The 25,521-nt window shown below is 41.2% G+C and overlaps 1 long non-coding RNA gene across 1 annotated transcript in view; it reads right to left on the bottom strand.

Annotated features, from left to right (window-relative positions):
• Window positions 1-575: 575 nt before the first annotated feature.
• The window catches only part of LOC130542364 (uncharacterized), a 30,396-nt gene continuing 5,450 nt past the window's right edge, over window positions 576-25,521 (bottom strand). Inside the window, exons 2-3 of the long non-coding RNA XR_008956859.1 lie at window positions 17,350-17,471; window positions 576-661 (exon numbers count right to left, since the gene is read on the bottom strand). This is a non-coding gene — a long non-coding RNA (uncharacterized LOC130542364). The remainder of the gene's footprint in view (window positions 662-17,349; window positions 17,472-25,521) is intronic.

Genomic DNA, 25,521 nt, shown 5'->3' with positions numbered 1-25,521 from the left:
CATGGAAGGCGATGGGGAAATACTCATTCATACTGTGAAAGCGAAAACCCCACATTAGAGTCAGAGAAACTTGGAATTAACGATCATCTCACTTGAGAATGTGAACGCACCCCCAGAGTCACTGAGATCTCAAATCCTACCACCTGTTCTCATACCCTTGGCAGCTGATGGATCGTAACAGGGTCCACATTCGGATATCTCTCCTCCTAAAGATATGCTTCCTGATGCTGCCTCCGTCTAATATAGCACCACGCACCTGCCGTTTCAACTTTACATCTAATATCAAATGTAAAATCCAAAAATAAACTACAGTATATCAAAAAGTCACTTGCTCAAACCCAAACGGTGGGGCTTTAGTTACTAAATAAAGACACTCACTCTGTCTTGCTCATGCTGATGTCCAAGAGGGTTGTTCAGGCGTATATTTAGAACCTTTTAAATCTAGGATGTAAAGACAGGAAAGCTCTGCTTTGCCCCAAACGACTTTATCAGCTCAAAATATTAGCTATTTATCCAACTCTATTCCCCTCAAGTAAAACTAAAAATGTATGGGTAACAAAGAAATACCTTTAGTCCCACGTTTCAATCAATTCGGCTGGAGAGGAAGCTTTACCAGAAAACCGTGCTTAATAAATATACTCGGTAGATTCTGGACAAACATCTAAAATAAAACAAAATTAAATGAACTTATTGAAGGATCTCACCCAAATTATTAATAAACAAGTATTCTTTGGTTTCCAAGGCATTTGATATTGCGCTCCATTTTTAGGAAATTTTAACACATATTTTTCCTTTGAAACCAATAGCTGGTTATGAGAAAGAAGGAAGCTGCAAGAAACGTGGGATGAGACTCTTGCCAACTGAAACAACACGGGCAGACCTTGATGGCACTGATAAATGGGATTACTTGAATTATTTTAAAAATCCATTTTAACTTATTGGCATTGTAACTCTACACTTTTTTGGTGGTTTTTCTGGGCATACTAGTATACGTCCCTCAATTGCACAGTCTACAGAAAGTTAGCATTAAACTACTTCGCATAAAACATAGAAACCTTGAAATCACATAGGCTTTTTTTTTAAGCCCTGCAAACTTCGTGCTACAGTGGTTATACATATAATATTAAATACATTTTAAAACCACAAGCAATGTTATGTTTTATTTTAAATAGTCCTATTTATTTAAAAATTAAATAAAAAAAATAATATTTTATGTTTACTAAGACGTGGCCATCTGATATTCTTTATTCCTTCCCAAAGACCAATGTTTTCTTCTTATATCCTTTCCCTTCAGACTAAAGAAATTCTGTTAGCATTTCTTGCATTGAAGTTCTGTCAGCAATGAACTCTCTTAGCGGTCTCTAATCTGAAAGTGTTTTTATTTTACCTTCCTTATTGACAGATCACTTTCTGTTGGATACTGAGCTCTGGATTGCCATGTTTTGTGTGTTTTGTTTTGTTTTGTTTCCTTTTAGCCCTTTGATGATGTCATTCCACTGTCTTCTAGGCCTTATATATTCTGATGAGTAGTCTGAGCTCATTAGAATTGCTGTTCTGCCATATATGTCATTTTTACTCCGCCTGTTTTCAAGATTTTCTCTTTATGTTTTTAAAATCCACTTACTGGGGCGCCTCGGCACCTCGGTGGCTCAGTTGGTTAAGCATCTGCCTTCGGCTCAGGTCATGATCTCAGGGTCCTGGGATCGAGCCCCACGTTGGGCTCCCTGCTCAGCGGGGAGTCAGCTTCTCCCTCTGACCCTCCCCTGCCTTGTGCCTTCTCTCTCTCTTTCTCTCAAATAAGTAAAATCTTTTTAAAAACTCCATTTATTATGATGTGACTAGACGTCGTTGAACTTCTTGAATGTATAAATTTTGTCTTTCACCAAATTTGGGGATTTTGGCTAGTTTCTATTTATATTGTTCAAGTTCTCCATTCTGCCAATTAAGTCCATTATTTTAAAAAATCTCTATTATTTCAGTTCTTGTATTTTTATTTGGTTCTTTTTATATTTTCTATTTCTATGCTGAGAATTTTTGTCTTTTTACTTATTATGAAAATATTTTCCATTGCTTCATTGGACATAATTGTAAGAGCTCACTTAAAGTCTTCCCTGACAAATCCAACATCTGGGGTATCTTGTGGTTTGTCAAATTACCTTTTACGAGTAAATTACGTTTTACGGGTAACATATCCTTGGTTTGGTCGTTTGTTTGTTGAATCATTTTGATTCATATCCTGGACGTGCTGGATGTGATATCGCGGAGTCTCTGGATTTGGTCATGTTTTTCTGAATAATGTTAATTATTTTGTTTCAGTGGGCAGACTTGGTTATAGTCCAACTAAAAGCAGTCTCACCTCAGCTCCCCTGCACCAAGTCACAGCTGCAGCCTGCCTGCAGGCTAAGACTCTAAAATCAGAAAATTCAGCCGTGCCTTTTTCCAAGTCTTAACTCCTCTTCAAGGTCTGCCTGCTTTTTTTCATTTTCCAGAGCCTTTGTTGTTGTTGTTGTTGTTGCTGTATTTTGCCCACGTTTGTAGTCTGTGGGTCTGTTCTCTTAGGACCTCCCTTCATCATACTGGACGTAGAAACCCTTGGGGGCTTGCTCTTCAAGTTCCAAAAATCCCTAGAAATAGGGTAGAAATGTGCGGTAGGGAAGGGAGTAAGATGTTATGTCATAACCGTATCAATAATGTGTGAGTCTTCCCAGAGAGTGGTAAAAAAAATGTTAAGATCAGGGAGGAAATAAGAATGCTTTTCAAGGATGTGTAATAAATATTAGCCTTGCAGATCCATTTCACTTCCATGCACGAGCCATGTGATCCCTTCTAGAATAATTCACTAATTGCTTTCAGTAGAAAGAAAAAAAAAAAGTAGCAGTTGTTGGTGCCCTATTCAACTTGCAAAAGCCAACACCTACATTTCTTTGCCTACTGTGCCCACACACACAGCAGACTGGAAAAGGTGAGTCATTAAAGCTGTCAGGAGCATCACTAAAAGACTGGCTTCCCTGGGTGTACAAACTCCACAGCTCACTTGTCCTGGGGTGCTAACTCTGCGGCATCTGCTCTATACCGATGCCCCGCAACCCAGAAGTTGTGCAGTACCAGTTTTTTGTTTGTTTCTGACCAATGTTTTTTGTAAAATGCAATAAAAACTAATGTGTACATCATGGCGATGTAAACTTGCTATAAGAGTTTATAAACATTGGGGTGGTTAGGGTCCAACTCTTGGTTTTGGCTCAGGTCACGATCTCAAGGTCGTGGGCTCCATGCTCAGCGCGGAATCTGCTTGAGATTCTCTCTCCCTCTGCCCCCCCCCCGCTCTCTCTCTCTAAAATAAATAAATTAATTAAATCTTTTTTAAAACATTTATAAATATTGTATCTTAACTTCTGGACTTAAACAAATGGTTTATAAAATAGCACCAGCTAGAGTTGCTCACTGTAGTAACTGGCTTCATAAACACAGGCTTTCTTGGCTTTATTTCCTTCCCTGTCTCACTTGTCCACTTCCCTATTGGTGTTTTTTGGGATCATCTCCCAAATAAACTACTACTTCTCAAATGCTTGCCTCCGGTCTGCTTCTAGAAGAATCTGACCTAAGTCATGAGAAAAATCCAGCTATACTATTAAATATAATACTAATTGGAGTGGTTAGTACTGAGTCAATAAACAAAATGTTCTCTTTCACTCAATGAAAAAGAAACTCATAAACTTTAGATGTTAAGCCACTGACGAGAAGAATCTTTGAAGTTTGAAAGAAGAAAGAAACTAAAAACAAACGTGACTCAGACCCGTAATTTCATTCCAAAGTGGGGTAAAATCTGATCTCAGAATTCTGATTATATGCTGCTACCATCCATCTGGTGAAAGGATGCCATTTTCTTTGTGAGTCAAGTGATTTGATGATTTCTTTCATAATGTCACTGTAGGGCCATCAAAACAATAACTTTTTTTTCCCCTTTGGCTTAAATAGTGACTTGTAATTGAACATGAAATGTTTCTGCATCAGTTAAAATAAACACAGTCCCTTCCTTTTTGTCCTAAAATGACCTCCTTTATCCTGATGCTTGGCTATAATCCTTCAGTTGGGAAAAGAATGAGCTTCAAGGCCAAAGAGAAAAAAAAAATCTAATTTAGGTTTGAGTTTTTAGAGCAAGAGCGACCAGGATGAGTTATTGGCATGGAAGCTATCTTCTTTTTGGTAATGATGTGTATTATATAAGAAAACTCAGCAAGAATTCAGCATCATGTAATGGAAATTATATGGCTTTTGAGTTTTAATCCGGAACGCTCTGGCTGGAATTCTGATCTTGCCAGTTACTAAGTATGTGATGTGCGCAAGTTTCTGTAATGAATTTAGTGATTAAATCTATCTCTTAGGGATATTGGAATTTAAATGATACAATGATGTATTTGAAAATATCTGGCTCAGTTGAAGATATAAAGAAGTCAAAAGTTATTTCAATGCCTAGTTCAAGTCTGGTTTTTAGAGTTGGGAAAAGGCACGTGAAAGAGAAAATATCCCACGATATTGGGGGCTGAGGAATAGTACTTCAGTAAAGGTGAGGACAGTCTCATGTTGTTTATCATTGTTCCACTGGATAAAATTTACCAATCCAAATTCCCTTTTCTCTTACAACCAGAAGGGACCTAGCTTAAATGGAATACAGTGCATTGAATGGGAATCTCTCTGGCTTTCTTTGATTGTGCTCTGTGGAATGAAATGAAGCTCGAAAAAAAAAGAAAATCAAAGTAATGTCGGCTGCATATGAGGCCACAAGGACACTCAATGTAACCATATCATAAATCATCAAAGAGAAATGCCAGGGAAGATCTATGCTTGCAAGACAGCTTGCCTCATTTAAAATATCTAATGCTGCCGTAATAGTGACTCTGTCGTCCCCCCTTTTCCTTTGTTCAGTAGTAATTGTCCTTCTGCTGGACCATTCATCTCTCACCGAGTTGTCTCCTGACTAGGAGATGTGTACTACTGGCCCTGAGTTATGGGTCCTCAGCCTGGAAAATCCTGTTTCGGTTGGGTGGTGTTCAAAGTTAAAGTGAAGAGCGACCAAAAGCACAGAAGGAGGAAAAAATGACCCTTGGCAAAGTTGGTTGAAGAAAAGAATGGATGTTGATAAAAATACCTTCACTTCCGGCTGTGCTTCTTTTAGTAAAGAGTAAATAACGGAAGAACCAGTTTTGGGGAATAATTAAAAGATGCTAGTGATGTAAAAGTCATGAGGAGGCCAAATAAGCACCCAAATGTGCTATGTTCCCATCCGTCCACAATCAACGCTGGCTCACAATGAAATCTTCATTGTGGAGTTTGAAGGCAGTGAATTAAAATGTCAAGTATATTTTCACCTGAAGTCAGTGTCCTAAAAGCAATATACAACCTTCGAAATTCCTCAGGATTTTTGCCAAATCCACTAGGACTACTCACAGCCATGAAGTGATACTGCAACTTTAAAAGCGTTAGTCCTTCTCAAGTTGGTAACTAAATCTCCCACCGGAGATCTGTTCCCCGCACAAAAGAGATTAACAGATTTAGCTGAGAATTTGAGAGCGAAAAAAATGAGCAAAATACAAAGGCTCAGCCCAAAAGAAAACGATGTGTGAGTAAAAACAGAATAAGTAGCGTTAGTATGCTGACTTGACTCCACGCGCTACTCACGAATGAATCCTTCAGAAATACACACACAAGGAAACATTCCAAGAACACAAGGGATCCAGTGTAAAGCCTACAAAAGGAAAAAAAAATTAAAATCTAAGAACAGAAAGAATTACAAGAGGTGTAGGTAGGCACCCAGGGTAACTGGCTAGAAGCAGCAGGTGTAATAAATATCTTTCTTGATGAGGGGCGCGGTCAAAGTTTTACCTTGATTCGTACCTACGACAGCAAGATAGATTTCTTTATTCTCATGCGTGGCTGTGTGCGATACAAAGATAAAACCCAACTTTTCAGACTAGAACACACGTCTACCCAGAGCATTCACTTTATCTTCCAAAGGGCCCGGGCAACAGCAGCAGAAAGCCAAGCAGTACGAAGAGGAGCAGAAGCGGTTCGAGCTCCTTCAAAATTCATAGGACTCCTGAATGTTCTGACTATTTAAGTGGTTCCATCCAAATTCTCTTGTCCGGTTGAGTCCGTTTAAATGGAGAGTGGAGTTAATCTCCGCAAGTCAGAACCTGCACTCGGCAAGGGGCGCGACCTAGGGTTTCATGCTTGCTCTTGGTCTCCTCTCGTCTTTGAAAAGACACAGCTGCCCCCTGGTTGGAAAGCCGGGGGGGGGGGGGGAGGGAATTCCTTCCGTTCCCTGTGCATGGAAGCAGAGATGGAGCCTTGTTACTGGTAGCTTGCGGTACGTCTCTCCCAGCCTGCTGTAGGAGATGGAGGGGCCAAACTCAACAGACCCCGAACTAGACAGCCCCACTTGGATGGCACTTGGGTACGAACGTCAGCCCTTCAGCCTCGCCTGCCACTGAAATCTTTGTGATACATTCAGTCCCATGCGTGACCTTCAGGCCACACGTTTGCACTGGCTTTCTCATTCTGATGATGGGGCAATCTTCATGGAGAAAGTTCTGTCACACGGGCTATGCTTTCCGGCACCTTCCAGCTATAGTGACATTTACATAGAGTTAAGACTCTACAGATGCTTTCTTCGGGCAAGTAGGAGACAAAGCCCTTGCCTAAGTGGTTTGCTTTTTAGTTCACAGCCCATAGTTATTTCTAAAGCCTCTGTTCCCTCCTCAGCCGAGATCAGCACAAGAGAGGATATCGCTGCTCACTAGATAGGGCCTTTCGCTCTCAACAGGAATCCCATGTAACAGTGGCAGGAGCACAAGCCAGCATCCTGGAGACCTTTTCTCCAGTTTCTTTGGCCACGTGCTGCTCTCTCATTCAGGGAAGCCGGCCGTGTGCAGCACACTGAGCTGGGACAGGTCATTCGGGCCAGACTGCCCAGGGGTAAGGTCTTAGAAGATTTAGTTCAGCCCTGTAGCATTTCTCTCCTCAGATACAGCCACTGAATGTAGCAGGAACCTCCTTGCCAAGTCTTCAGGAAAAAAGACACAGCTGAAAGCCTGGTGCTGCCAGTACTAATCATTTGTTCATGTCCCTCTTATAGACTTCTCCACCCAAAGCGCGAATGCAGACAGCTCTGAGGAGTAGAAGAGAGATACATCAGCCTCCACCATAGGGATTGAGGCAGGTGATGATAAGGATAACAACAGCCAACAGGAAAAAAAAAGAAAGATGAAGACAGCGTAAGTCTCTGGCTTTGGAGGGTTAACAGAGAGAAAGACTAATGCCTCTGAGACTAGTCCAGAAAAGTTGGGGAGGTCCATAGAGGGTACAGGTTGAAGTGAGGGTGTTTCAGTATGGGGAATGAGAAAAAGACAACGAGGAGGAGAAGAGAATGGAGTCCTGTGGACCATCATGGGCTTTAAGGTTGCATAGATCTGGGTCCAAGTGCTGGCTGAGCCATGTCCTGGCCATGTCATTTTTGGGGCATGGAGCCTAATGCAGGGCTTGAACTCAAGACCCAGAGATCAAGACCTGAGCTGACACCAAGAGTCAGACACTTAGCTGACTGAACCATCCAGGTGACCCTTGGACATGTCATTTTAAATAAATTACTTAACGTCTCTAAGTTTCTTAATCTTGTAAAATGGGGCTGCTGATACCGACTGCGTAGTGCAGGTGTGAGGAATAACAAGGATGACGCATACAATTTAGTTAGGATTCTATAAAGGGTGCCAGGGCAGGGACGACGGACATCTAAGCAGAAACCACGCATTAGCCTAATGGGGTCAGAGGCTACAACACCGAGAGAAAACCTTCAGAATTTTTTAAAGATTTTATGTATTTACTTGAGAGAGAGTGCACGCTCGCGAGAGAGCACGAGTGGGGTGGGGGGTAGAGGGAGAGAGAGAAGCAGACTCCCCGCTGAGCAGGGAGCCTGACCTCAAGGGGCTGGATCCCCCCTCGGATCATGAGCTGAGCCAAAGGCAGACACTTAACCGACTGAGCCACCCAGGTGCCCCAAACCTTTAAAATTGATGATGAGGCCAATTGAAAGTGAGCCCCAGATACCCAACCAAAGAATTTGAGTGTGGGGTAGGGAATCCCCAGGATTCAGAGTTATGTGGATAATACCATAAAAGAAATGTTTTTGAACATTCGGCTGGAGGAATGAATAATGGTAACTTTTATGAGCACTTACTATGTACCACGTACTATTTTAAGTGCTTTAAGCATTATCTCATTTAATGGTATCATAGAGGAAAAGCAGAGACTGACTCAGGGAAAGCTAAAAGGCCAGGGGAGGAATACAGGGGTGGGGGATGAGGAGCTCGGGTGGCATGGTGGGAGAGAGAGAGAGAGAGGGCCTGAGAGAGGGAGGAAGGGAGAGATGGAGAAATACAGTAGACACTTGGAATGGGGACAAAAGAGAGGGGAGGGTCACATGTGATTGTCACCATAGGCTAGACAGCATAATTCCTCCATTAAGACAAAAACCAGGAACGCAGAAGCTATGCCTAAGAGAACTTCCCACTGACAAAGCCAAGAAAGGCAAGCAAGAGTGCCCACTGAGTCAGAGGCGCCCCGTCCCATGGATGCCCTGAGGCAGAACGCAGGAAGGAAGCCCCTCTTCTCATCCACCTTGATTTAGTTCTTCAGCCCCCTCTACTCTCTAGCTTTTTACACCCCGATCTGCACGGCTATTGGAAGGAATCAGTGGGACCTCTTGCATTTTCTTGACATGCTTCAAGGCCTTTGCTATTTTTTCAAAGCTCTTGTGTTCCTCTATTCACCCCCCAAACTGAAATAGTTGCTTTTTTGATTTTTTAATTTGCACCATACCTTCAGGTACCAGTTCTACAAAGTAACATGTGAAAAGTCCAAAGAGGAAAAAATGCTATGGAATTCACGTGGGATTTACTGGGGAAACCACTGAACTAAGATCATCCCCAGCTTTCCAGAATGAGAAATAATTAAAAATCGATACTGCAGTTTAAGAAGAGAGTGAGGGGGGAAAAATATGTTTCTGAGCTGAGAGACATTCTGGGCTTCTCATTCCACATAATTCTCTTATAGACAAGGCACATAGGGTCGAAAATAGAGGCTTGTTCCCAGATATGTGACAGACCCTCCCAAGTGACAAGACGGGTCATAATTTTAATGAACATTGTGACACACCCATCAATTATCCTCGGATGTGACTGTGATCCTGTGAGTGTGCAAAAGCAGGCAAGGGGGTAATTTTGGTCCGCGGATTCCTGCACACCTGTCTGCCATTGTCAAGAATCGAAATGACCCATACTAGGTAAAATTAATTTAATGTTGAAAAAGAATGTCACCTGCATATTCAAAACACCTTTCGTTTGGAACTGCACAGAGAAAATTACAGAGCAACCCACAGTAAAATATGGCATTGAAGTAGAGTAATGGAGAAAGTGAGGGGAAACACACGTTGGCATTCAGAGCTGCAGAAGTTAAAACTGTTGAGGGAAACTTGTGTTGTCATGGAAACTTGATGTAATTGATGGACTAGGAATGCTATCGCTTAGCCTTATTCATAGAGAGGCTCAGATGCTGTTCAGAACAATTAGAATCATCTGGACAGATGACTCTGAGAAACGAGTAACGGAGTTAGTGATGAGTCTAAAAATTACGACGATGACAACAACCACTACAACAACAGCAAGATCTGAATAATGAAGGTAAGGAAATGAGTACCGGGCCCAGGTAGAGTGGAATGGGAAAAGAACAGACAAGAAAAGAGTAATTAGGATCAGTAGGGTGTTCTGATAAAATTAAGGATAACAGTAAAATTGTATAGAAAAGGAGGAAAATTGTAGAACAAGAACATTCTTTCATTACGGTATTAATCACACTATAATGTATTAATTGCTAATATATTTATCTCCCTACAGACCAGGAGCTTCTTTAGAAAGAGTCTGCGGCTGTGTCTATCATTCCCTTCCCCCCACCCAACCATGGTGTTCAATCAATGTTTGGTGAATGGTAATAATTGCTACTATTTATTTAAAAGGGACTGTGGTACAGTTGCTGTCGCAAGTTGTATTAATTTGCTAGGGTGGCCGTCATAAACTAGCCGAGGCTGGGTGGCTTCAACAGCAGAGATTTATCTTCTCACAGTTTAATTTCTCATGAGGGCTTTCTCCCTGGGTTACGGAGGCCTTCTTGCCATGTCCTCCCTTGATCTTTCGTGTGTGCACACGTCCTTAGGGTCTCTTCCTCTTTTTATAAGCACGTTCGTCAGATTGGATTGAAGCCCTGCCCTAAGGCGCCTCGGTTAACTTAGTCATCCCTTTAAAGATCTTATCTCCCAGCATGATCACATTGTGAGGTTATGGGGGTGTGACATCAACATATGGCTTTTAGTGGGGACACAATTCAGTCCATGATACCAGCTTCTAGCTTATTCTGTTGGAGTCCTCACCACAACATTCACGTAGCTTTTTGTAGGAGAGGCCATTTGAATCTTGGAAAAGTTAGGTTGGTGGTTGGTGGTCCCACAGCTCGGAAGGGGCCCAATGGCGATTTAAACCCAATTTACTGACCTCAAAGCCCAGTTCTTTACAACATGCTCCAAAGAATGGATGAAATGGAAGTTAGTAGAGCTGACCTGGAAAAATGAAGCTAATAGTATAGTAGTATCATCATCATTGTCATCAGGCTAAAGACTTGGTTTGGTCAAGCAGTTCGGTCCCGCAGGGCTCATTTTGCTGTCTTAAATGACCCAGCTCTATCTGCTCGCTCAGTCAGGATCAGGTAAATTCTTCCAGTGTCTCGGTCAAAGACCACAGACCAAGGGGTCCTAAGAAGAGAAACAAGGACACATGGAAGCCAGCCTCATTCAGTGCAAAGCACGATGCGGAAATCTGTGCAAACACTAGACTATCTTTTGCCCCTCGGAACCTGTGCTCTTACGGCGATAAAAACATGCTTTGTTGCTGTTTTCGCTTGCTTTGATGCGCTTTTAAAACCAAAGTGGTCTTTGTCCACTATGAACACTGCTGATCCCTTCCTGTTCATTCAAATAGAATATCTCTAGAATTAAGTGGCGAAATTGCAGCGTGTTTTCCTGAATTAAAAAAGAGAGAGAGGAAAAGACCTTAAAATTCCAATGCAATCCACGTGATTGTTCTACTAAGGAAGTGCTGGTGTTTTTTCCCATTGCTAGAGATGTAAGCCCCCCCCCCCCCCCCCCCCAGGAAATCAGCCACTCACTAGGCCTCTCCCAACTGAATAGGACTCACAAGGGTCACATTTATAAACTGACGTAGAGAGAAGAGGTGGCAGCTGACAGATCCAAGCTCGGCCCCTGACCATAACCTGCTCTGCTTTTCATTGCCTTTTGTGTATTTCTCAAACAGAACAAACGCATTTGTGGAATTCCTCCTCATGGTGAACAAAAGGTCTTTAAGTAGAAAGTTTCTCCTGCAGCCTTACAGGCATCTAACGTTCCTGGATTGATGGGGAGTCCATAATGCTGGGCTCCACGGAGCCCCACAGCCCCCCGCATTGCTCTCGGCTCCATCGGCTGACCCGACCAATGAACAGGGCATGTTCTTGGCATTTTCGTGCTGATGGCTGGGGTTCCTTCCTTTCTGTGGCTTCACTATTACTTGCCTTCTCTGTCCACTAGACTCTCGCATGGGCTCCAGAGCCAGCTTCCTGCAGCAGAACAGGGAAGGACTTGAGAATTTTCCCCAAATTAATGGCACTGCAGCTCAGTGGAAGTGACCAAACAGAACTCTTTGGGGGATGGTCTACCCCTCGTCCAGCAAGCCAGTTTGAAAAATCAGTAAATTCTAGCCGCTCCTAAAAAATGATCCTGCTACCTTGCAACTCATGGCCCACAGCGCTCAATGAAATGTAGTGAGGCTGTTAGAAAGCATCTGGCCATGGAGCGGGTTATGCTACCGACAAGGCCACACAAAGCAGTACTCAAAGTCACTTGGAGAAGAGTGATTTGGGATGGATGGAAGCAAAGAGAGAGGTGCCAAAGGAGAAATAGGGAGGCCCCCAAGGAAATTCTGTTAAACTCCAACACTTACGGAGCACAAGCCAGGCTCCAGGCAATATGCCACAGTCTGGCTTAGCGCTAGCATAAATATCGCTCGGTCCCTCCCTAGCTGGTGCTCAGGGTCACCTTGGATGCTTAAAAAGGAATCTTTGAAGTTCCAAAATTATTCCATTCTCCATTTATGAGTTATATGAGAAATATATACATATGCACACGCAGGCATATATTCAAGTGTGTCTATACATTGTAGAGAAGTCAAAAAAATTTTTTAGAAGTCAAACTTTTTTTAAAGATCATACTTTTTTTTTTTTTTTTTTTTAACAATTCAGCTCTTATGGGTAAAAAAGAGAGAGTGGAAACACAGTGATAGTTTCGTAAGGGACAGGGAAGATCTTGGGAGCAGAGGGCCTCTTGTTCTTCTCTCTACAGGTTCAACTTCAGCCCCCCCAGGGCTCGAACCCTGCCCGGGACAAATAGAACAGGAGCAAGTCAATAATTACTGTGTCTGCAAGTTGCGCAGAAAAAAGGCGAAATGCTAGGCATCAAAGCCACGGACTCGGAATGAAAACTGCTTTCAGAGAAATTATAAGGTACATCCTGGTTTTTGTCATCCTGTCCCAGCTACGAGAAGAGACGCGAACTAACCTCAGAAAGAAAAACAAGATGAACGACAGCCTCGGCGGCCAGGCCTAGACAGGGCCTCTTAAGAACGAGCAAAAAAAGCCACTTCATGGAGAAATTAAAGTTCCTCTTTACAGCCTGTGAAGAGGAACTATTAATGCTTTTCTGTTTCTGACACACTTGTTGTCTTCTCAAGAGTGCATTTCCATCCTTACTGCCTGTGGTCCTTATGTCCCTTCCCCGTCAGGAAAGCCGGATGTTTTAGAAGTCATTTCGGAGTGGAGTTAAAGATCTGTCTTATCCCAAGTTTCTCCTCACTTGTCTCGTGTTGTAGTTTTTCTTCAGAGAGGTGGGAGCAGGAAACATGAGACAATTCATCAGGACTCTTACAGGTGAGCTTTTTGTAATTTTCAATGAATATCACCTTTAAAAGGGGCACTTCTCAAGGGTAAAAATTGAGCTGACGGCATTAGAATGATCTGGGGATTATTATGTAGCAGCTTTATTGAGATGTAATCCACATACCATATGTTTTAGCTTTTTTTTTTTTTTTAAGATTCTATTTATTTGACAGAGAGAGAGAGCGAGAGCTCAAGTAGGGGGAGCAGCAGGCAGAGGGAGAGGGAGAAGCAGGCTCCTTGCTGAGCAGGGAGCCCGACTCTGGGGCTCCATCGCAGGACCTTGGGATCATGACCTGAGCCGAAGGCAGATGCTTCACCGAGAGACCCAGGCGCCCCCTCGTTTTAGCTCTTTAAGGAGCACAACTCAGTAATTCTTAGCATCTTCAGAGTTACACGCCATCATACAATCAATTCTACAACTTTTTCATCATTCGTAATAGAAACTCCCTCCCCACTCGAATCACTCTCCAATCTCCTCAGCTCCAAGCAACAACTACTACTAACCTACTTTCTCTCTGTATGATTTTGCTGATTTGGGGCATTTAAATAACCAGAGTCATAAAATACATGGTCTTTTGTGACCGAGTTCTTTCACTTAGTGCATCGTTTTCAAGGTTGATCTATGTTGCAACATGTATCAGTAATGCCTGCCTTCCTCTCTCTTTCCTTTCCTTTCCTTTCTTTTTCTTTTCTTTTCTTTTTTTCTTTTCTTTTCCTTTCTTCCTTTCTTCCTTTCCCTTCCTTTCCCTTCCTTTCCTTGTAAACTGTACCCCGAGGGTGGGGGTCGAACTCACAACCCTGTGATCAAGAGTCTCGTGCTCTACCAACTGAGCCAGCCAAGCACCCCTGCATTTCTCTAATTGCCAAATAATATTCCATTGTTTAGATCTATCAAATCTTTTATCCATCCATCAGTTGATAGACATTTGGGTTGCTTTCACTTGGGGGCTTTTCTGAATAATAACGCTGCCATGAACATTTATGTACAAGATTTTTTGTGGACATTATTGTCAATTCTCTTAGGTACATATCTAAGAGGGGACTCGGCTCCTCTGGTAACTCTCCGTGTAACCCTTTGATGAATTTCCAGAGTGTTTCCAAAGTGGCTGCACCATTTTCTTCCCACTGGCGGTATATGAAGATTCTAATTCCTCCACGTGTTCGCCAACACTTGTTATTAGCGTCTTTTTCAATATCGCCAGCCTAGTGGGTGTGAAGTGGTATCTCACTGTGGTTTTGATTTGCTCTTTCCTGCTGGTTGGGATTATGGTTAAAATTGCATACCTCGGGCTAGGGCTTGACCTTGAATTAGAATCTACGGGTCTGCATTTTACTAGACTTCTAAATCAGTTATTTGCTCCTGCATAATAAATATTGATTATCTCTCACAGTCCCTGTGGGTCAGATGTTTGGGAGAGGCGTGGTTGAGTATTTCTGGTTTGGTATCCCATAGGGTTCTGTCAGATCTCAGCAAGGGCTGTGGAAATCTGAGGGATTGGCTTGGACTGAAAGATCCCCTTCCAAGGTCTGCTTTGTGGGCCTGCAATTTGTGCAGTCATATAGGACAGCTCGCTCAGAAGGGCTGCACATACTTAGTCGATGTGCTGCTAAAGGCATCTTGAACGGCATCTCGGCTCCTTCCATGATTTAGCTATTGTGAACAATGCTGCTATGAACATTGGGGTGCATATGAACCATGAGAAACTGTGGATTCTGGGAAACAAACTGAGGGCTTCAGAGGGGAGGGGGATGGGATAAGCCAGTGATGGGTATTAAGGAGGGCACATATTGCATGGCGCACTGGGTGTTATAAGCAAATAATGAATCATGGAACATTACATCAAAAACTAAGGATATATTGTATGGTGACTAACATAACATAATAAAAAATTATTATAAAAAAATAAAGCCATCTTGAAACTCTTAATAACTAAATGTCTTTGAACTTGTGCTTTGTCAGTAAGGTCCAGGAAGACAAGAGAACACATATTTGTGTAATGTGTATATCTGTGCTCTCTTGGACCCTATTTGCATGTGATGATGGCAATACCCATGAACACAAAATCCCGGTGAACCATGGGCATATGAGAGTTCACTGCGACTCAAAGAAAGTACAAGGTAAGCATGTTACATGCTGTGTAAGTGGAGGTACTGACAGTCCTGATAGGCCACGCTTTCTGTGAGAACCCAACCTTGCTACGACCACAGTAAAGATGGAGTATGGCCTGCGAGGTGAAGGAGGGAAAGAGAGGAGAGATAAAGCTGGTAAGATGACCAAAACTGTGTAGTGCACCATGGGTCCCTCTCTGTTCCCTTTGAATTCTCTAGGAAAGCTACCAAGTACACCAGATGCTTTGTGGGAGTGAGTCCTTTTTGGTGAAAACCAAAAGGTTTTCAGCTGGGGAGTATGAGTAGATATAGGGGAAAAGAGAGACTGCATCAGAGGGTTCAGGTATAAGAGCTAGAGGGAACCAGGAGGAATTGAAGATTTCATGAAATCATGGGGGAGGACTTGGGACTGCCACTGGCGACCATGGAATGGCGGGGGGGACTGAATTTGAGTTGACTTTGAGATTTTCATTTTTGAGTTTACACGGGTTTTACTTATAAATTCTGCATGTGGGACATAGGTATAGCTTCTCAATTCCAAATGAGTCATGTCTACTTATCATTTATCTCCTCTACGTACACATTCTTGTGATGACAATTTTGTGAGATATATATCCCTGGATCTTTACGAGACGTGTGCAAATGATGTTTGTTTTCTAAATAGGAAGAATTAGAATATTCCATACTCTGAATTCAGTGTGCCATGTTGCTTGGGTGCCCACAAAATCACAAGTTTGGGGGGCTGTTAGAAGCAGATTTGAGCCAGGTTTCGCAATGCTGAACCTAACCGAAATTCGTTGATCCCCCAACCTCAGTGTGAGCTAAACCCAGGGACAGAGAGAAGGGGGAAGGCCTTGCTGGGGCTGGGGGGAGCTGCTAGAAATGGAGGTCAACATGAAACACTGGTATTTGAGGACTACAAGGCAAAGGGAAGAGCGGATAGAATGTTCAGGTCTGCAGGTGAAACTGCTCCTGGGTCCTGGCATGACTTGCCCTGCAGCCCACCATCATTCACTAATTGGCAGAATTTCCTTGTTGGTATGCTGGCTCCATTGAAAGTTCACTGCTTGTCAAAGCCTGGCTCCCATGGGGCAGGGACTCTTCAGCCTGAAGAGCCTTTCTGCCTGGAAACCGGTGAAGGCACCGGGACACTGTGCAAAGCCAGATCATCAAGGACAGCATTCAGCGAGGCCGAGGATCTTACCTCCATTCAGTGGGGCCTCATCGACAAGCCCCTGCTTTGCTGTTCCAGATGATGGGCAGAAAAACAAGCACACCACAGCTCTGAACAAGAAGCTTTTCTTCTTGTAAGTACAAATTGAAAGAGTCTATCTCTTAGAAAGAAAACTGCTCTGGCAATTTGTGTTCTATTTCAAAATCAGCGGGTAATATATAAGGGAGCAACGTTCACTGGTATTTTAATCTATGTTGCATTAAGGTGACTATTATATTGGACTTTGTACTATTTTTAATTTAATTCTGCATGTGCTTTGACCTTCAGTTCCATAGAACTCAACATGAACGTTGGCTCCCAGCCTCATCCACCCAATCGATGACTCACCCCTTCCATTTGGATGGCCAGAGGGCATCTCAAACTGAACACACCTAAAACCAAACTCTTCACCCTCCATACCCCCCTGTCCCACCAGTCCAGCCAAACCCGTCTTCAGCTCGCTGAGTGGCATCTCCATTCATTCTGTTGCTCAGGCCAGCACCTGTGATCAAGCCTAAAACTCTGCACTTGACCAACCTTCGTCTGGAAGGCTTCTCACCAAGACATCTGCGTGCCTTACTCCTCTAAGTCACTCACGCCGCTGGTCAAATGACACCGTATCAGAGAGGCCTTCTGGGACCACCCTAAATCCCCTACCTTGTCATTTTTCTCCTCTTGCCTATACTATTTTTTTCATAGCATTATCACCATAGGAGAAGTTGTTTCTGTCGATTCACTTCTTGTCTGTCTTCTCTTATTAAAACATAAGCTCTTTGAGGATAAAGCCATGCTTTTACTCATTGCTATATGCATAACACAGGGAGGTACTTACACAGAGTACGTTCTCAGTGAGTATTTGCTGAATCAATTAATGAACAAATAAATGAAATAATTGTTTGCACGTAGATCGAAAAGATGACTGTCCATGGTGTAGTAATTACCTGTGGACAAACCGAAGCCGTGCTTTGAGGGGACACAACAAATGAAATTCGAAGACAATCTTCTCAGAAGAGTGCTTACATGATGATTTCTTGGCGTGTTTTCTCTCCGGCTATTCTCAAATCTAAAGGAAAAACAGAAAAAAATACAGCATTGTGTTTAAGACACATTTATTGAGCATTTGCTCTGTACATGGTGTTATGAGGGATATAAATGTAACGCAGACACGGTTTTTTCTTTCAAGGGTACTGCAATTTTACACATTACTACAACCCTAAATTATTCCACTATAGTGAGAAATCCTCCAATGTCTCACTGTGCCATTTAGCAAAAACAAATTATAATCAAGTAATTACTTCAGTGTCATATTAAAAAATGAAACCTATACCATCAATAATTCAAACAATACAGAAAGGGTATAAAAAAGAAAGCAACAGATCACTTGGAATACCAACACCACAAATAACCAGTGTTCCTGGGTGAACATCTACAGACAGAAGAAATCACAGATGTATCAGAAGAGAGAGGAAAAGAAATTGGTTGATAAGAATGGGCTAAGGCTCTACATGGAATTTGGAAAATGAGAAGTGATTCATTTTCCCTGATTCAAAAGAGGTACAGCAGAAAGAATTGTTAATTTTTACCAAATAAAACCTTTCTTCGCTACTTCTAGGCACTGATTTATTTATTTATTTATTTATTTGACAGAGAGAGACAGCCAGCGAGAGAGGGAACACAAGCAGGGGGAGTGGGAGAGGAAGAAGCAGGCTCCCAGTGGAGGAGCCTGATGCGGGGCTCGATCCCAGAACGCTGGGATCACGCCCTGAGCCAAAGGCAGATGCTTAACGACTGCGCCACCCAGGTGCCCCTAGGCATTGATTTCTAAAAAAATTTCTAGTTCATTGCTGACAATGCTCTGCTACGAAATAGGGGGAGCGTGGTGCTGCTACCCTCCCCCATCACACCTGCTATTTGTTGTGTTTTTCCATTTTCAGTTGGTTGTTGGGGGTGGTGGGGAGAGTGGTCAGAGCTTATAACAGTAGCTTCCTGTTTTGTGACCACAGTCTTCCCACTTATTACTATTCTTAGTTCCATATTAAATGGATTCAGTGCTCTTTACAATGACTTCCCAATAACTGCATTCTTTTTTTTTTTTTTTTTTTACGTTTTATTTACTTAGGTGATCTCTACATCCCATGTGGGGCTCGAACTCATGACCCTGAGATCAAGAGCCGCGTGCTCTTCTGACTGAGCCAGCCAGGCGCCCCCTCCTCCTGCCCCCATACCTAATTCTTTACTCCATCTCCAGTTGGCTGGATTTGGACATCCAGACTTTTTTTTCCTACTCATGAGTGCTGTTTCTAGACTTCTTTCAGATTTGAGAATTCCTTTTGTCTTTGAACTTGAGCGGCAATATGATGGAGCCAAACTTTTCTTTCTCAAAGAACTATGTGGCTACGGCCGCACTGTCTCTGATAATGAATTCTGCTATGAGATGTCTAAGGACCACTTGATATTTTCTTCCTTTCTTTCCTTCAGGAATCTTTCTTCATTTTTTTTTATTTTTAATAAACTTTATGGTTCAGAGGAGTTTGAGGTTTCCAGCAAAATTGAGGGGAAAGCACAGAGGGTTCCTGTAAACCCTCTGCCCTCACAGACCCACAGCCTCCCCGTTATCAACACACCTCACCTGATGGTACATTTGTCACAACTCATGAACCTGCAGGGACACACCATTATGACCCAGAGTCCATAGTTTGCATCAGGGTTCACTCTTAGTGTTGTGCGTTCTATGGGCTTAGACAAATGTACAATGACAGGTATCTACCACTATAGTTTCAAATATATAGTTTCAAAAACACAGGTATTTCATATATAATATATTATGGGCTTATAATATTATATGGGCTATAATATTTGGGCTATAATGTTATAAACCCATAATATATTGTATATATATTTATATATATATTTATATATATTTATTTATATATAGTATACGTATATATAGTTACAGAGTATTTTCCCTACCCTAAAAAGCCTCTGTTCTCTGCCTAGTCTTTCCTCCCTTCCCTCTAGCCCCTGGCAAACACTGACCTTTTTTACTGGCCCCATAGTTTTGCGTTTTCTGGAATGTCATATAGTTGGATTCATACCGTACGCAGCCTTTTCTGATTGGCTTTTTTCTTTTAGTAGTTACATTTAAGGCTCTTCTAGTCTTGTCATATCTTTTTATTGCAGACTAATGTCTTTCTTCATTTTTAAAATTCGAGAAATATAATCAGGAGTATCTGAATGTTACTATTCTATATGTCTTTTTTTCTTGCTATAAAGTGTGACCTCTAAATTTTACAATTGTAATATTTGGCACATGGAAACACAGTAATAAATTCCTCTGAACTTTCCACCTCACCAGAGACCAGAAATTTTCCAGAATCACTGCTTCTATCAATATTCTTCTCACCTATCTCAGCCCATTGTCTATCTTACAGAGACAAACACTGCTTGAATTTTGCTTTTATCATTCCCTTGCTTTGTATAAAGAAGTTTTACCATATAACCATAAATACATCCCTCTAAACTATATATTGTTTAGTTTGGTGGGTAGGTTTTTGTTTGTTTTATAGAAATGAATTTATGAATTTATAATATACAGTCCTCTAGAACTCGTTTTTTCACTATTAGATTTTTAAGATTCATCTATCTTGTTACGTAATATTCCATCGTGTGAATATGACCTAATCCTCTTCTCCTGTACAGAGGCACTTACGACGTTTCTAATCTGTTCTTTTACAGACAGCGCTGCCATAATCACTCTTTCTTCTGTCGTGATGCACACAGCAGGCTTCTCTGGGGACACGTACCTAGGAGTGCAATTGCTGGAAACATTTATTTTTACAAGATAATGCCAAATTGTTTTGCGAGAGTGTCAACTAATTTGCATTCCCACCAGCAGTAAACAAAATACATGTTTATCCACATTCCTGCTGACACTTGGTATTTCAGACTTCTTACTTTCTGCAAATTTAGTAGATGGAAAATCGCACCTCGTGGTGGTCTTAGTTTGCATTTTTCTGGGTTACTAATGAGGGTGGGCTCCTTCTCAAATGTTTGTTGGCTGTTCAGGTTTCTTCTGGGAAATACCTGTCATTTACCTATTTTTCGATTTAATTGCTTTTCTTTTTCCTTTTCCTTTTTAAAAAATGTGATCTTTTTATATATTTGTTATATTCATTGAAATATGTTTTCACTTTTTTTTGTTAGTCTTTTCGCTTTTTTATTGTACTATTTGAAAGAAGTTCTTAATTTTTTAAAAGATTTATTTGTGAGAGAGGGCGTGCTCGAGTGAGTGCAGAGGCAGGGGGGTGGAGGGGCAGAGGGAGAGAGAGAATCTTAGGCAGACTCCATCCTGAGTGTGGAGCCAGAGGAGGGGCTCCATCTCGTGATTCATGAGATCATGACCTGAGCTGAAATCATGAGTCTGACGCTTAACCGACTGAGCCACCCAGGCGCCCAAAGCTCTTAGTTTTATTATAAAGCAAAAATCAATCTTTTCTTTGATGTTAATGCTTTTTGGTTTAAGAAATTTTTCCCTTATTCCAAAGTCAAACAGATATTCTCCTATATTTCCTTTGAAACACTTTCAAGTTTTGCCTTTTACATATAAGCCTTTAATTCATCTGAACCTTGTATATGCATGATCTTGTATATGGTATGAGGTAGGGACATGCTTTTATTCTTTTCTGTATAGATAACTGTCTCAGCAACATTATCAAATAATATCACTATAATATATCAAGTATTGATAAATGTGTGTGTGTGTGTGTGTGTGTGTGTGTGTGTCTTCTCTAGGCTTTCTCTTCTGTTTGTAACAGAAGTGACACCAATACCACATGTCGTAATTAGTAAAGCTTTATAATAAGTATTGATATGGGGTAGGGCAAATCCCCCTGCCTTATTGTCTGTTCTTGGCTTTTTGTCCTTTGATATACATTTTAGAAACTACTTTTTAAGTGTCACTAAAAATTCTGTTGAGGTTCTTTTTGTTTCTGTTTTTGTTTACACTGGAAGGCATTGAATCCATAGATCAGATAGGAAGAATTAAAATCTTCTGATATTGGAACTTTCTACCTGTATACCTGGTAAATTTCACAAGTTAAGTCTTCCTTAATGTCTTTCCATAAAGTTTTATAATTTCTTCAAACAGGTTCTGCACAATTTTGGTTAGATTTCCAACGATCTTATGTTTTCATTGCTATTTTAAATGTCGTGTAGTTTTTAAAATAACAACGTTTAGCTGGTATTTTACAAATGCAATTAATGTTTGTTATCTTGATCTTACATATTTCCATTTTGCCTTATTCTCTTCTTTACTCTAATAAATAATGTAAATCATTAATCTTTAAATAATGAGTGTCTTGGTCCTTATTTTTTTCTTGTCTTATAGAAATGATTGGCCTCCAACAAATGTGGCATGTATGTGGTGATAGTGAGCATCCTTGCTTTGGTCTCAATTTTAAAGGGAGTCCTTCCAATATTTTTCTATTAAGTATGAAGGTTTCTCTAGGTATTTGTAAATAATATTTATTAGGTTGAGAATATTTTCTTCTATTCCTGGATTGCTAAGGTATTTTTAACCTGAATAGCTTTTGACTCTTATCAAATGATTTTTCTGCTCTCGTTGGGTTGGTATATGGCCTTTCTTCTGTAATTCATTAATGTGGTGAATTACATGTATAATTTCTCTAATGTGAAACCCCTTTTGTCATTGCCGGGATCAACTCATTGGTATCTGTGATGTAATAGCTACTTCAGATGCTGCTGCTGTTTGCTTGATATTATTTTGGTTAGGTTTTTACATCTATTTTCTCTCTCTCTCACACACAGACACACACACTAATACGGTCATAAACAACCTAGCAGGCTGTGTTTGACAGAGTATGTATTGTTGGTTAACTACAGGATTTGAATGATGACAAAAAGTTAATAGCCCCTCGGCAGATACTTTTGATACTGATGATGAAAGTAATAGAGTTGACAGAGTGTCTTTCTATGTTAGAGAAATGCCACTTTCAGACTCTGGTTTGGAAGATAAGGGAAAATCTCTGATTACAGAGTCCGTCATGGGCCCCGACTTACAGCCAGTCCACATGTGTCCAAGTAATATCTATATAGCCAAGAGAGAGTAAAAATATTTTCCAAAACAGGATAATATTTCTAAGTTTCTGAAATATAACAGTGAGCATTATTTGGGGGAAATGGGATGTCCATGCTCACGGCATAGAATTTTCTGACTTTAAATAGAATATCCTGTCTCTCCAAGAATACATTTCACCGAGAGTCCCTAAAGCTGCAGTGGAAATTCAAAGAGACAAGATAATTGATGGCTCCCTCAATTCGGTATGTCGTCTGTTACGACAGTAATTACGTTCACTGTCCTCCTTAGATTCCTCGCCTTCTACCTTGCCTTAAACATCAGAATTTATATTTGTTTTTTAAAATTGATTTTAGACATGAACTACAATAAGAATCATCTCATTTTAAGGTCTTAGTTATAACGCTTAGCAGTACACCAGTCTTTCTTCATTTTTTCTTTGATTTGATCATTTCAGGACTTGATATCATTGTTCTCTCTGTCAACACTTTTTGTGCTATGTTATGACATTCCTTCATGACTCGCTTTCATACACCAAAATATACGCAGTGAATCCAAACTCAATACTATAAAATGATAAAGCAACTCCAAAACAGATAAATAAGTAAAAAGCAAAGGAAATATGTAAAGCAGAAAAATAAATACACTTGCTGCCTGCATGGTACATACAGTCTGAGGATTCAGATTTTTTTTTTACAAGTAACAATGACCCTGAAATTAGGAAATGGCAAGAAAAATCAAAAGAGCAAATGGACCATGAAATTTTATCCCTTACGAAAGGAGAGAACTTCTCACATTAATGTCCCCTCAATGTATTATTTTTATCCTTCAGCTCGTATGAGAATGATGGAGGCTAACGAGTGAATTGCTTGCTCCGTGATAAAAATAGAAGCAGAGCTGCATGGCAGGAGCGTGTCTGAGGCTGTTACTCTGATGAAATGACCAAATCCCGGAGACATCAGTGAACACGGAACATGATGAAAGCCATTTACATTCCAGCGCCGAAACAAAGGCTAAGAGATAGAGAGAAAGCCTTCAAATGAGCGGTGATGTCAGGGTCGATTTTGTTCATTTCTGAGGTATAGCATGCGAAGGGACATGCCACACGGCAGGATTTGTCCTGATCACCTGTCATAAGTAACTTATTTTTAAGAGTCTTGCACTGTATCTATCCAAGTATATGACTCCCTGTATGGCAACTCCAGTCCTGGGTGCTGATCACCCATGTTTCTGTCACTGGTATGTTTTATCACTTATTTATCCAACACACTCACTCCCATCTGCCTGAAGGGGAGAACAACGAAGACTGTTCCAGGGAGTTGCAAGTAAGCAAGCAAACAAACAAACATTGTTTTAAAATGCCGAAGGCAGCTTGAAGCATCCAACAGAGAGCTCCCTGAAAGATGATTCGCTTTAAAGAACCAGCTAATGTGGAACTAGCTGCTTTTGCTTTCTGCCCTTCCAGAATAGCGTTGGGGTATTACTAGAACTTCATGGAGAGCCCATGACACTCAACAAAGGAAAACGCTTTCGAAAGAGTCTGCACATTTAAATTAACTTTGGCCTTCTAACTCCACGAGAAGCCATAGAATTTTAAGTGAGACTTTATTGGTTTGTTCTGTGCCCTGTACAATTCCCCTGGATTTTAATGAAATATTAGAACTAATAAAACAGTGAAGAACATTTGACCTAGAAAGAATACTGGAAAGTCCACTTTTCTATTTCGTATTGGTAATACACCTTTAGTCACCTCTGTTTTTCATTAATATTTTAGTGAATGTCCCCGAGGATATATTACAAAGACCAGGGAGAAGATATCCCTACACACTCCTGATACCACGACACGAGGGAAGTCACCATCCCCCAGGCACAGGTGCCACTCTTAGGCAGATGGGAGAGTGAGGAAAAATCCTGAATTAACTGAGTTAAAATCTGAAGTTAGTGAATTATCCCAGAATGGATTAATTTTATTTTTTCTCCATAACCAGACATAATGAAATATAAGATAGAGATTAAGTTGGGTTATGGAAAAATATGGAACATTCTTTCCTTTCCCACACCCAAGTAAGTGACCACTAAACTAATACCCACCACATTTTTCTTTGACTTGTATATTGGTTATCAATGGCTGCATGACAAGTTATCTCCCCTCCCCAAGATGGCACCTGAAAAACAACTGTAAACATTTACTTCACACAGTGTCTGTGGCTCAGGAATTCCAGAGTGGATCAGCTGCGTGGTTCAGGGTCTCTCATAACTGCTGTAAATATGATGATAGGGAGAGCAGTCACCTGAAAGACCAACTGTTGTTGAAGGGTGTGCTTCCAAGATGGCTCATCCAATCACCAGCCAGTTGGTGCCAGCTGTTGGCAGGACTCAATTCCACACCATGTATATTTTTCATAAAGCTGCCAAAGTGTTTGCCTGACCCAGTGGCTGATTTCCTCCCTAGTGAATAATTCCAGAGAGCGTAAGGTGGAAGCCACAAGTCTTCTACTATCTACCCTCAGAAATCACACACCATTATTTCTACAGTTTCCTGTTGGTTACAACTGGTCAAGCCTGCTTAATGGGGGACCCCTTAGAAGATGGCCACCACAATGTGCAAACTAGACCCACATGTTTGGGAGGGATTTCATCAGTATTATAGACATGGAAATGGTATTTCAAAGAATGGACGTTCAGATCGGCAAACCCAGCCAAACAGCGGGAGAACTCAGTTTCGTATTGTTTTCTTGTCGGCACAACATCATCTGATAAAAATAACAGGATTTTCCGTGGTACACAGCTCCTTTTTTTCCTCTCCATAGTGTAGTGCAAATACCATTTTACCAGCCCTTATGTCATGCCTAATTACAGGTTCCTTGTTAAAAGTCACACCATATGTTAGATAGCAGTAAGGCTCCGGCTAAAGTTATTTCATACACAGGAAGCATTTCGTCTACACTTTGTTGTTCCTATAAACAAGAGCCAATAAAATAAGAGGGATGGAAATAAATGTCCAAATAGAAAGAAAACA

Source organism: Ursus arctos, unplaced genomic scaffold (assembly GCF_023065955.2).
Source record: "Ursus arctos isolate Adak ecotype North America unplaced genomic scaffold, UrsArc2.0 scaffold_33, whole genome shotgun sequence".
In the NCBI taxonomy this organism is placed as follows: Eukaryota; Metazoa; Chordata; class Mammalia; order Carnivora; family Ursidae; genus Ursus; species Ursus arctos.
Note: the sequence above shows the minus strand (reverse complement) of the source record. Positions and strands in the feature narration are given on the sequence as shown.